This window comes from Balaenoptera ricei, chromosome 1, assembly GCF_028023285.1.
Source record: "Balaenoptera ricei isolate mBalRic1 chromosome 1, mBalRic1.hap2, whole genome shotgun sequence".
In the NCBI taxonomy this organism is placed as follows: domain Eukaryota; kingdom Metazoa; phylum Chordata; class Mammalia; order Artiodactyla; family Balaenopteridae; genus Balaenoptera; species Balaenoptera ricei.
In genome coordinates, this window is record NC_082639.1 from 125164220 (window position 1) to 125177036 (window position 12817).

Here is a 12817-nt window from a genome sequence, read left to right on the forward strand (position 1 = left end):
GACGCCCAATCTCTCCTCGTTTACGAGGCAGCCGCCAGCTCCCCTCCCTGACTCCCCAAGATTTGGGGCCATTTTAATATGTGTCGATAATGCCATGAGCTACTATTTAACTTTTCCACGAGGACCCATCTCCCGAAATGCAGTGGTTTTCAGGCTTGGCTGCACTAGAGAACCCCCAGGGAAGGGAGAGACGTCTGTACCTCCCTCTCTCTCCCTCTCCCTCCGTATCTCCTTCTGGCTCTCTCCCTCTCCTTCTGGGGTGATGCCCGATGAGCTCAGATTCGCAGATGTTCCCCCCATCCCCTCTCTGTGCCTTGCGTGGGGCCTGGGCCTTCTCACTGTGGCCCGGGAACAGCCTCGACATTCAGACATCGGTTCCTGCAAGGACACTTGCGTTTGGTCCATACCGCATGTGGCTGCAGTCTGTGCTTCTCCCGTTTAGCATCTTCAGTAGATGGGGGCTGTGCATGAGCCCTTCATCTTCCCCGCAGACACCACTGGTGCTTGCTCGGCCTCGCGGGTGATGTCCACGGGGGACAGACCTGTGTCCCCACCTTCTTGGGCTGCAGACAGGCCACGTTGGTCCTGTGGTGACTGGGGGCTCCCAGGAGAACCCCACCGCAGACCCAGAGAGGTGGCCCCAGAGAAGGTGGCGTACGCCTGGGGCCAGGCCTCACCAGCCAACCACGGGGCACCTGCAGCAACAGGTCTCTCGCCGTCCAGGGGCTGGGTGTTCAGGCGCCGTGGGGATGAGCTGCTGTCTGCACGGCAGCCAAGTTTGTATTGTTGAGCCCGGGGAGGCCCCTGGGTGGCTCCTGGAGAGCCTGGTCACATTTCTTCCTGCCCTTGGCCTTAGAGCTCATCATGGTTCATGCCGTTTCTGGTTCCAAAAGGACCTGTGTTCATAAAGACCACATGTTAGGACAGCACCAAAGTGTCTAGAAATCCAGGCCAGGAGGAGGAGGGAGGGGGTTTGGCTGTGCCCGCCAGTGGCCTGAGAGCCCTCCCACCCACAGAGACCTGGCCCGGGGCCTGTGGGGAGGGCGTGGCCCACGGTCCCCAGCGCTGGCTGTCTCTGGGTTCCAGGAGAACTGCGCGATCCTCGGGGAGCTGGTAAGGCTGCAGGCTCAGAAGTCCCGCCTGCTGGGATTCAGCACGCGTGCCGACTCTGTGCTGGAGATGAACATGGCCAAGACCAGCCAGGTGGTGGCCACTTTCCTAGGTAACCCCGCCTCCCCGAGTCCCAGTGGGGACGGGGGTCAGGTGGACCTTGACTGGACGTGGTGCTGCCTGAGACCCCACTGTGTCAGCCCTTGGGGGTCGCCTTCCCCAACCCTTCATTCTGCCTCGAGGGGCGTGGGGTGGGGGGCGGCTGGGCGGCTGCCACAGGGACATAGCTGAGCCTCTCCCCTCTGCCCGCAGATGAGCTGGCCCAGAAGCTGAAGCCCCTCGGGGAGCAGGAGCGGCCGTGATCCTGGAGCTAAAGAAGGCTGAGTGCCAGAGGCGGGGCCTGCACTTTGACGGGCCCATCAACGTCTAGGACCTGCGCTACTACATGAACCAGGGGGAGGAGACGCGCTACCACGTGGACCAGTACCTGCTCAATGAGTCCTTCCCCATGCAGGTGGTCATGCGCGGGCGGCTGGGCATCTCCCAGGAGCTGCTGGGGCTGACCTTCGACCTGGAGGAAGGCACCAACATGCGTCACGAAGATGAAGATGTGAGGCTCTACACGGTCCGGGACGCGGCCTCGGGCAAGGTCATCCATCAGCAAGTTCTACCTGGACCTCTACCCTCGGTGCATGCGTGGGGGAACCTGTCGGCCGTGGGCCGGGGCTCCTCTGTGGTAGCGGGGCCTCACCCGCGTCCCTCCCCAGGGAAGGGAAGTCCGGGCACATGGCCTGCTTTGGCCTGCAGCCGGGCTGCCTGCAGCAGGACGGGAGGCGCCAGATTGCCATCGCGGCCATGGTGGCCAACTTCACCAAGCCTACGCCCAACCCGCCCTCCCTGTTGCAGCACGATGAGCTGGAGACCTACTTCCATGAGTTCTGGCAAGCGATGCACCAGCTCCGCTCCCAGGAGGGGGCGGGCGAGGGGCTGAAGGCAGGGGGCGGGGAGGGCCCGGGCTCTCCCGTGGTCCTCAGGCAGGCCCTCGCCACGGGATTCTTCCGCTGATGTCACCCCGCACGAGGAGACGCTCTCGGTGTCAGTTTCCATCATCAAACCCCACGCACTGGGCGCGTAAACGACGGAAGTGGATGTCCTCGAGACTCTGGAGGCTGCAAGTCCCAGATCAAGGAGTCAGGACTGGTTCCCTGCATGTTAAATACAGGTATTCAAGAGTTGCCTTTAAAAAAGACAAAATAGAAGAAAGGAACGTTGCATGCAAGGCTGGTGACAGGCAGTGATGAGAACCAGAGGTTAGGCTCTGGGGCCAGGAGCACCACGCCCTGTGAGGTCCTGGGGCTGCTGCAAGTCTCGGTGGAGGCTCAGCAAGTCCCAGTGACTTCCCAATGGGGGGGTCCCCAGCTGAGCGTCTGGGCCCAGGACCCAGTGCTCGTTCAGTCTTCCTGCAGTCAGCCCTTCGTCCTGAGAGCGATGCTCTCACAGACTGCAACCGGAGCGCGTGGGGACACTTTACTGAGCTGTGCAGCCGTCACTACTGCCCTGTTCTGGAACATTTCCCTCACCCCAAAAAGGTCCCTCACGCCCTTAGTTATCATTCCCTCCCCTCCCCTGTCCCTGACAACCAGGAACCCACTCTGACTCTGTGGATCTACCTGTTCTGGACGTTTCCCCTCAGTGGGGTCACACCCTGTGTGTCCTTCTGTGTCTGACTTCTCTCGCTGAGCACCGTGTTCTCACGGTGCATCCACGTGGCAGCGAGTGGCAGGGCTTCACACCTTTGCGTGGTCGAGGGCCGGAAAAAAGACAAACGAAAAGAAGGGCACGTTGCCTGCGACTCTGGTGACAGCCGGGGATGAGAACCAGAGGCTAGGCTCTGGGGCCGGGAGCGCCGCACCCTGTGAAGCCCTGGCGCTCCTGCCAGTCTCGGCGGGGCACGGGCAGTGCCGTCCCCCAGGAGCTGCTGGACAAGCTCATCAAGTCCCGGCTGGCCAACCCCCGTGCGGCCGGGCCGAGGGAAAGGAAAGGGGCTCCCGGACCGCCCGGCTGGAAAGCACGGCCTGGACACAGTGCCAGCGCCCCCGTCTCCTTCCTCCCGCCCTCCAGGCCTCTTCAACCTGCGCCAGATCGTCCTGGCCAAGGTGGACCAGGCCCTGCACACGCAGACGCCCTCGGACCCGGCCTAGGACAATGCCCGCCTCTGCCAGGAGATCCTCAGGGTCCCAGCCACGCCAGGTAGCCAAGCACACGCCGGGCCCACCTTAGCGGTCGGTTGGCGGCTACTGCCCAGTTCAAGAGGATCCTCTGGTGGTGTGTGAAGGGGGACCGACTGACGGGCTCTGGTCGAGGCCCGCTGACCTCTGGCCTCTTCCTGCCTGGGTTCCTGGGCTGGTCCCTCCAGCTGTGGCCCGCGGAGTCCGAGGGTGGGCTGGGCGTATCTGCACGTGCTTTCTGGAGAGCCTGGAAGAGGCAGGAGAGGGCTTCATACCCCGGACGGAACGCGTCGACGAGGTTTGCCCGTGCGTGTCGGTGCGGAGACGCAGTTCACTCCCTCGTGAGCGCTTTAACCCGCGCTCTCCCCGTGCTGGAGGGCGAGCCCTGACTCATCCCTCGGAGCCTCGGGCAGCTGTCCCTGTAAGAGGCTTAGGGGTGAACCCTCGTGAGCTTCAGCAGAAAGTCGGCAAAGATTGATTTGTGTCCCTCCACTGAGTTGCCCGCAAGGTCCCCGTTTTCTAGAAGTGTTGGGCCAATACTCCCTCTAGTGGCAGGGGACTCAGACAGGGCTGCTTTGAGGCCCCAAGCTCTGGGCTCTGGGGAAGGGGCACGGAGCGGCCAGGGGGCCGGGCAGGAGCCTCTCCGCGTGTGTCCCAGGGACCCACCTGCCTGCGACCTTCGGCCACCTGGCAGGAAGCTATGACGCCCAGTCCTATGGCTACCTGTGCAGCGAGGTGTACTCCGCGGACACGGTCCACACACTCGTTTCAAGCAGGAGGGCGTCCTGAGTGGCAAGGTGAGAGGCCGGCCTGCCGTGCAGACCAACACGGAGGTCCTTGGCCTGGGCCTAGATGCTTGTGCCGCCCGCCTGGGCCTGCCAGGCTCTGAGGGCCCTGCCCAGAACCCCCTGCTCCCCTGCCCTTTGTTGAGTCACAGCAGAGGTGGCCACACCCACACCCTCCGTGAAGGGGGTGCTCCACCCTCCTGCAGCCCCGCCCCCTCTCCTCACGTTGCCATGGACTACAGAAGCTGCATTCTGAGGCCAGGGGGCTCCGAGGATGCCAAGGGCATGGTGAAGCTCTTCCTGGGTTGTGACCCCATGCAGGACGCCTTCCTCCTGAGCAAAGGGCTGCAGGTTGAGGGCTGCAAGCCGCCGGCCTGCTGACGGCACGGGGTTTTGCCCCCCCAGGCGGGCCGGGTGCCTTAGCGCCCCGTCGGGGCGGGGGAGGGGCCGTGTGTCCTCCCAGCCCCCGAGTCCCCGGCGGCCGGCCTAGGCCAAAAGTCTCCACCTGGAAGTGTCTGGAAAGCCTGGCATCAAGGCTCCCCCTTGTTGCACTAATGCAATCCCTTCCTGGGGAGCTTTCCTGGTAACAAAACGGTTCTTTGAAAACGCAGCCATTAATAAAAAAGACTCTACTCCTGGTCTCTGCCTGCCGTCCCTTCCACCACAGGAGTGGCATGGGGGCCGTCACCCTGGGGGGAGTTCTGACCTTGGTCGGGGATCAGCCCTGGGGCCGTGGTGACGCGTCTGGGTCACTGGGAGACGGCTGAGCTGTGGGGTGAGTTCAGACGGGGATGGTGCCCCGCACCCCGACCGGGCAGGCTCTCCAGTGAGGGGGTGTCAGTTTCCTGCCGGCCTCTCGCCCGTCACTGTTTGGCATCTCGGGGGCTGTGACTGGCTGGAGCTGGTTCTGGCGGTGGGCACAGCTGCGGGAAGCCCGGCTGTGGCTGTCCCTGTCCCCGTGTCCTGTCCTCCTGCTCACGGCCGGCCGGCTGGCTCCCTCTGGTCATCGGCAGCTGCTGAAGTCTGGACCACAGCAAGGGGCCGCCTTCCTGGGTCCTAGCAATTCTTCCCAAAGGCCTTAGGGATGTGTTTGGTGGCAGTAGGAATTCAGAGAGGGTGCTGCACCACTGGAGCGGTAGGGTGGCTCTGGACCGTCCCGTGTGTCCTTCCCTGGCCTTTGAGCTCCTTGGGAGCCCTGCCTCCACAAAGGACGCCAGGCAGCGGAACGAGGGCGCGGGCGGCGCCCCGACCTTCTCCCCGTGGCCCAGGCGGGCAGGCCATGCCACGCTCTGTCCTCCCCTCAGCCTGCCCGCCCGTTCTGTTGTTATTTTACCGAAGAGGACACAGACATTCAGAGAGGCTAGGGTCCATGCCTGAGGTCTCATATCCAGTAAGTGTCAGAGCCGGGGTTTGAACCCAGACAGCCTGTCCCGGAGACCGCGCCCTAACCTCTACACAAACCACCTCCTGGTTCCCTTTATTAGCACAAGACTCATTTCCCTGACAAGCCCAGGCCCCATAAAGGCAACCCTGCCTCCCCCACGTGACCAGCCCTTGCCAACTACTCACCCCAGTGGCAGAGGGACGAGCCACACAGGGGACCCGCCCGTCTTGGCCATGGGGACACAGACACCCACTCACACCCAGAAGGACCTCCTCTTTACCTTAGGCCACACGCCCATGCCGAAGGAGCTGCTGTCTGCCAGCTGGTGCAGGTACAGTTCTGTCCTGGAAACAGAGAAGGGACCAGAAGTAAGGGAGGACCCACCCACACCAGTGGCCTGGCAGGGCAGGTGGGCATCATGGCACGGGGCTCCACAGAGTGCCCCAGGTGGCCCCGGGGTCTGCCTCAGGCCCTGGCCCTGCCTCCCGAATATTCCTCACTTGCTGCCCTCAATGGGCCCTTCTTAAGTGAAGGCCTTCCAGAAGCTTCCTTACTCCTCAGTTACCCTGCTCTGAAAACTGGGAGTTTCCTCCCTAATCTGCCCTCTCTCCAAAGGGTGAGGTGCCCCTCTGGCCTTAGCCAGGAGGCTCAGGACAGGTTGGGCCTGCCCTTCAGACGGGGGTGGAAGGCAGGAGACAAATGATGGGGGACGCAGAGGCAAATTGAAAATTATCACCCCTCGCCTGGGGTGAGCACTCCCTGGAGCTTCACTAGATAGAACCTTACTCATTCGTTCAACAGATGAGGAAACCAAGGCTCAGAGACAGGGAGCCACATGTCCAAGAATTCCCAGGAGTCAGCGAGGGGCAGAGATGACTCCCTGGGCCACCTCCCCCAGAAGGCCCTCCCAGATGAGTCTTGTGGCTTCTCTGCTGTTCCACCTGGTGCCTCCTCGCCCTGAGCTACCTCAGGTGCACCCAAGGCTCTCACAGAGTTTAGGAGCTTCTGGAAGATTTGGGGTCTGCTGTTCCTTGCCCACCTCCCACGCTGCTGTCAGAACCTGTACCAAAATGTCACCGTCACAGCAGACATCCACCACCACCCCCCAGCGTGTATAAAGAGCCATATGTGAATTATCTCACTTAATCCTGTAAGGTCAGCAGTCAAGGTACTATTTCCACTTTACAGAGGAAGAAACGGAGGTTCAGAGCAGGTGACACCTGGCCAGGTTCACCCAGCCCAGGAGCAGTACCAGGCAGCAAGAATCAGAGGCCAGATTCCTAACCACTGGGCTCCACTGCCTCTCACCTCTGGGCAGAGGCAGGGCTGGGGCCCTGGAGAGCGGAGGCCCTTTGTCTCACTGCCCTCGGCTGTCCCTGCTCAGCCCAGTCGCTCACCTGAGAGCCAGGTCCAATCCGGATAGCATCTGGGAGAAAACCTCGAAATTGCCTTCCCCTTCCAGCTGCCGGGCCACGTGGCTCTTCTCCAACAGCATCGTCTGCCAGGGGAGAGGACAGGCGCCGGTCAGCACGAGGCCCCGCTAGGCTGCCCGCACACCCCCACCAACCCCCAGGCCCACTCTTCGAGGCAGCACCTCAGGCCCCAACTTGGCTGGACGCCTCCAAATCAAAACGTGCCAGGCCTTTGTCTCACCGATTCAGAGTCCACGCAGGCAATCAACGAATGCAACGGGCTCATTCCGATGAAGGAATCCAAGGGTACTAACAATTAACCCAGAGCCGCCCTCCAACACACTCTTATGCAACCGAAGCCCTTAATAACTTGACCCACATGGTGATGCACGGTAGACTTTCAGGGCCGGGACAGAAAGGGATTTATCGTGCACCAGCGAGTCTGGGTATTCTCCTAGCTCCACATACAAACAACCCTTCTAATAACCTAATCCTGTTTTCTGTTCAAACAGAATGTTGGTGGGGGCGGGGGGGGGGGGAAGGGGAGGAGCCAGGTGATTTCAGAGAGAGGAACAAACAGGCCATGTGCCTGTCACACACGGGCTGCCGCAGAAGGCCAGCGAGCGCCTGTTTAATTTCAGCTTACGCTTTTAAGACCCAGCTAATGAGTGGCTGAATTATGTATCTACTCATGAATATTTCATCCCTGTGATACTCCGAGGCACAGACGAGCTGGCCTGCTCCGGGAGGAGATGTCTGGGCACTGAGTGAGGTGGGGAGGAGCTGGCCTTGGCCTGGGGAGCGATGACCATTTAGACACATTCCAGGGTCCCAGCTGGAGGCGTGGGCCCTGCTGAGTGGGGCTGAGGCTACTGCAGCCCCAAAGAGCCCCCTCTCCCTCCCACCCAGAGGCCTCACCTGGAGCTGGGCGGCCGTGACTCGGCCTGTGGCGTTCAAGTCCAGTGACATCACCATGGAGCACCGGGTGGCACGGCGGCTGTGGCCAGTGAACACGGAGCCAAAGGCCCGGAGGACAGTGAAGGTGGCTCGAATCTTCTCCACTGTTGGGGCACAGACAGGGCATCACCCGTGGCCCGGGTGCTGCCACCCCCACCTCTCACAGGACCCCATTCTGGCCCCAGGCCCCAGCAGGGGCCCCTCCACTCCCCCAACTCAGCTCTAAGCCACACCTCTTCCGCTGCTGGGCTGGCCCTGTGCTGCAAGCAGGGGCGCGGGGTGAGCAAGAGTGAGCCCAGAAGGGGAGATACACACACCTAGGATTGGTACGATCTGAGTGACAAGGGCTGCCCTAGGGCCTCCTGGGCCTGGTGGAGTCTAGGAGGAGGGCAGAGCATTAACATTCTTGGACCTGCTGTCGGGGAACGCCCATCACAGCCAGCTCAAAAAGCCCAGCAGTCCCAAGCTTTTTAACATAACTATTTAACAAGCACCCACTATGTGCTAGGCACCTGGATACAGCCTAGCCTGACTCCCACTCCCCCAACACACACTTTCAGCAGATCTACATTCTGGGAGGGCCTCTCCTTGCTGTATCCCCAGCTCCTCACAGGGCTCTAACCTGGGCCAGGTGCAGAACAGGTGATCAATAAAGCATTGGAATAAGCCCAGTGGAGAAGCAGGATAGTACAATGGTTAAACAAGCTTGAATATGGCCTCTCCCCGTTGTTAGTCACCTGATTTGGAGCGAATAAATTAACCTCCCTGTGCCTCAGATACCCCATCTATAAGATGGGGGTAATAATAGTACTTACTTACCTCATGTGGTTGCCACAAAGACTAAAAGATTTAATAATGTAAAGTGCTCAGAACATGCTCCAAATGTGGTGGTGTTAGTATTGTTTGTTATTATTAGAAAAGCAATACTGCCTGGGCCATATATTCTCAGCAGGGGGAATACTGCCCCCAAGAGGGCAGAAACTGATTCTTGAGGATGGGGGCAGTTTTCCTTTCTTATGTATAGAATAGAGCACAGATACACACACACACACACACACACACACACACGTCTGTGTGTGTCTGTATATATATACACACACATACACACACACTGCATAAACAAATATATGGTGAATCTATGGCATTAACTTTTCATGGTGGGAGACGATTAGGAGAAAGAACAACTAAAAAGGCTCCTCAGAGGGGCAACAATACATTGAGAACACTGGCCCAGGGGTAACAGCTCTGGAGCCAAACTGTCTGTGTTTGAATCTCGGTGCTAGGATGTATGAGCTGTGTGGCCTTGGGCAAGCTGGTTAACCTCCCTGCGTTTTAATGGCCTCATCTATAAAATTCAAATAATAATAATGTCTACCTTATAGGGATGTTTTAAATAATAAATAAGTTAACCTGCTTGGAATAGAGCCTGGCGCGTAAGTCCTCAGCAAGCATTTACCACGATCCCCATCAATATTGTAATTATTATCACCAACTGACACTATTTTTTATTGAAGTATAGTTGATTTACAATGTTGAAACTCTTTCTTTAATGCCCAGCTCAAACATCATTTCCTCAAGGAAGCCCCCCGGCCCCTTCTCTGTGCTCCCTCCGCCTCTCCCCTCCCCAGCTCGGCCAGCAAGCGGTGCAGAGCACTGGAGTCTGGCACAGATGCGCAGCTGAGTCTCCCTTCCGGCTGTCAGTGCCTCCTTGTCTTTGTTTTTACTTATCGGGTCCTCTGCACAGTCCAGTGGGCTGTGCGCTGCACAAGGACACCACACCTAAGGGCACAGCATTTATATCAGATAGCCATAGGCCTGTATACTTATTAGGATGATGGCCCAGAACGTGGTGGTCAAGTGTTTGGTTCTAACAATGTCAATGCGTGACGACGGTTCCACATGTGGCAGTGAGTGTCTTAGGCAAGGAGTACCTGTTTCTAATTCACACAAAAGTACCCAACAGACTAGGGGTGGCCCTGCCCAGAAGCCAGCACAGGGTCTGCACACAGGTGCTCAGTGAACGCTAGCTGAGCAGATATAAGAAAGAGCCGCCCAGCACCCCCTCTGACTCTCCCTTCCCTTCCCCCACGCCACCGCCCCCACCACGTCCCAGCTGCACGTCACCTGGAGACCACTGTACCTGAGACCCTGCCATCCACACTGCCTGCCATCCCCACCAGGTGCTCCAGGACCTGCTCGCAGCAGGTGGTCTTGCCAGCACCGCTCCGGCCCAGGGCCACGATGCTCTGGTCCCTCTGCTGGCTCAGCAGAGCCCAGTACGCCCGCTGGGCCAGGGAGCCAACGTGGGCGGGTAGGCCATCCCAGCAGCTCCTGGGCACCTGCAGGAAGAGCGCCGGCATCAGCCTTCCCACCCGGCCGGGGCCCAGGGAGCACTCCACAATGCTCCAACCCGGCCTCAGGCCCAGATCCACGTCCATGCCTCCCATCCTACTCCAGCCTTGTCAGAGACGTCGTGCATTTTTCTGGGGAGAGCCCAGCCTGGAGATCTAGTCCTGCCACTGGCTCGCTGTGAGTCCTTGGGCAGCCTTGGACCCTGCTCTGAGCCTGGCCTCTTCTTCAGCCAATGAGAGGCTTGAACTAAAGCTGCATTAGCTCATGGGGCTCATCTCACTTGCTACACAAAGGACTGGATCGTACCTGTCTGAAATGAAGCAGGTGGATAAAATGGCTCAATTGATGAGTGACGTCTGCCATGGAAACAGAATGGGGCATGGGGGAATTGGCGGTACGTGTGCTATGTATTTGCTATAACAGATTTAGATACCGGAAGCCCCTTTGACTTCATTCATTCATCCATCCATACATTCATTCACTCAGTAAAAAAAAAAAAAATTCATTGAGTGTCTACTACATAGCAGGCACTAACCCAGGCACTGGGGGCACAACACTACTCAAGGCGAATAAAGGAAATCTCTGCCAACCGTGAGGAGATATCATTATACACCTATTAAGATGGCTAAAAAACCGGTTTTTAATTTTTTTTGACACACTACCAAGTTCTGGTTAAGATGCAGAGCAAGTGGAATTCTCCCACAATGCTACACAATACAGCCACTCTGGAGAACAGCTTGGCAGCCTCTTTTACAGTGATACGTACACTCGTCATCCAACTGAGCAACCCCACTCCTAGGTATTTACCCAAGAGAAATGGACATTTGTGTTCACCAAAAAACCCTCTGTCACTGGTTATATTGAGTAGGTATTCAAAATCATCAACAACCTAGAAACAACCCAAATGTCCCTCAACTAAAGAACTAAGATAACCAACCACCCTGGTTTTAGCACTGAAAGTCCCATGTCCCAGAAAAACCATTCCCTCCCACGGAAACCAGGACAACTGGTCCCCCTCCGAACAGATAAACAAAGCTGTGCAATAAAATACAATAGAATAAAAGAACTAACGGCTCACAGCTGCAACAATATGGGTGAATCTCAAATGCGCTGTGCATTGTGATAAGTGGAAGAAGCCGATTCCAAAGGTTACACGCAGTACAATCCCATTTATATGACTTTTCAGAAAAGGCACAACTAGGGAAAAGGGACAAAAGAACAGATTAGTGGCTGCCCAGGGCGGGACATGGGGGAGGGGATGACCACAAGGGTATGGAGAACTTTTGGGGGTGATGGGAACTGTCCTGTAATTGATGGCAGAGACAGTTTCACAACTATACGTGTTTGTCAGAAACTTACAGAAGTGAACACTAAAAAGGGTGACATTAACTGTATGTAAATTATACCTTAATAAACCTGACTTAAGACAAAAAAAGCCCTGCCTGTAGAGCTTGCTTTCCTTTGGGAGAAGACAGATGATAAAAAACCAACTAATTAAATTATACTGAACGGGAGTCATTTGAAAGCCATGAGCTTGGATGAGATCACCAAGGAAGTGGGCGTTTAAAGAGGGAGACAGAAGAGGTGTAGGGATGGGGCACCCAGACTTGGAGAGATCAGGGACCAGCAAAGGAGGCTGAGAGGGAGGGCCAGCGGGACAGAAGGAAAACCAGGAGAGCGGAATTCCTGAGCTGCGGAAGGGAGTGATGGCAGGAGGAGGGAAGGACCAGCCCCTGAAGTGCTGCTGAGGGTCAAGTCAGAGGAGGCCGGAGAATTGTCCACTGGGCTTGGCAGCATGGAGGTCACTGTGACCTTGACAAATGTCTGCTTAGCGTGGTTTTCAGGGAGAACGGAAGAGGGCGGTGGAGGTAGTGAGGGCAGTAGAAAGGCACCAAAGGGAGCAGGGAAACGGGCCTGGCTGGAGGAGGACCTTGGAAGCCCAGGATGCTAAGCGGGTGACAAGTGGGCTAGCATCCACCCTCCCAGTGGCTTGGCAGGACCAGGGGCACAAACTCCGGTGTGGCGGCCCTCCCCCTCCCCGAACCCCCAGCCTGGGGCTAAGGAGCACCCCCAGTGCACTGTTGGCCTTTCCTACCCCGAGGCCCCCAGGAACAGCAATGAGTCCCCATCCTGACACAAATCAAAAGGCTCACAGACCTACTAGAGAATGGACCTGAGGATATGGGGAGGGGGAAGGGTAAGATGTGACAAAGTGAGACAGTGGCATGGACATATATACACTATCAAACGTCAAACAGAGAGCTAGTGGGAAGCAGCCGCAGAGCACAGGGAGATCAGCTTGGTGCTTTGTGACCACCTAGAGGGGTGGGATAGGGAGGGTGGGAGGGAGGGAGATGCAAGAGGGAAGAGATATGGGAACATACGTATATGTATAACTGATTCACTTTGTTACACAGCAGAAACTAACACACCATTGTAAAGCAAGTATACTCCAATAAAGATGTTAAAATAAATAAATAAATAAAAAAGGCTCAGCAGGACCCCAAACCTGGCAAAGTAGGACAAGCCGCCACACTGGCTGGACACAGCCTAAGGGAACGCAGCGGGCAGGGGGTCCTGAGGTCCGAG

The 12817-nt window shown here is 57.7% G+C and overlaps 1 pseudogene; it reads left to right on the forward strand.

The window, feature by feature from the left end:
• Positions 1 to 262: 262 nt before the first annotated feature.
• LOC132368440 (thimet oligopeptidase-like) lies at positions 263 to 4504 on the forward strand (annotated as a pseudogene).
• Positions 4505 to 12817: the final 8313 nt, after the last annotated feature.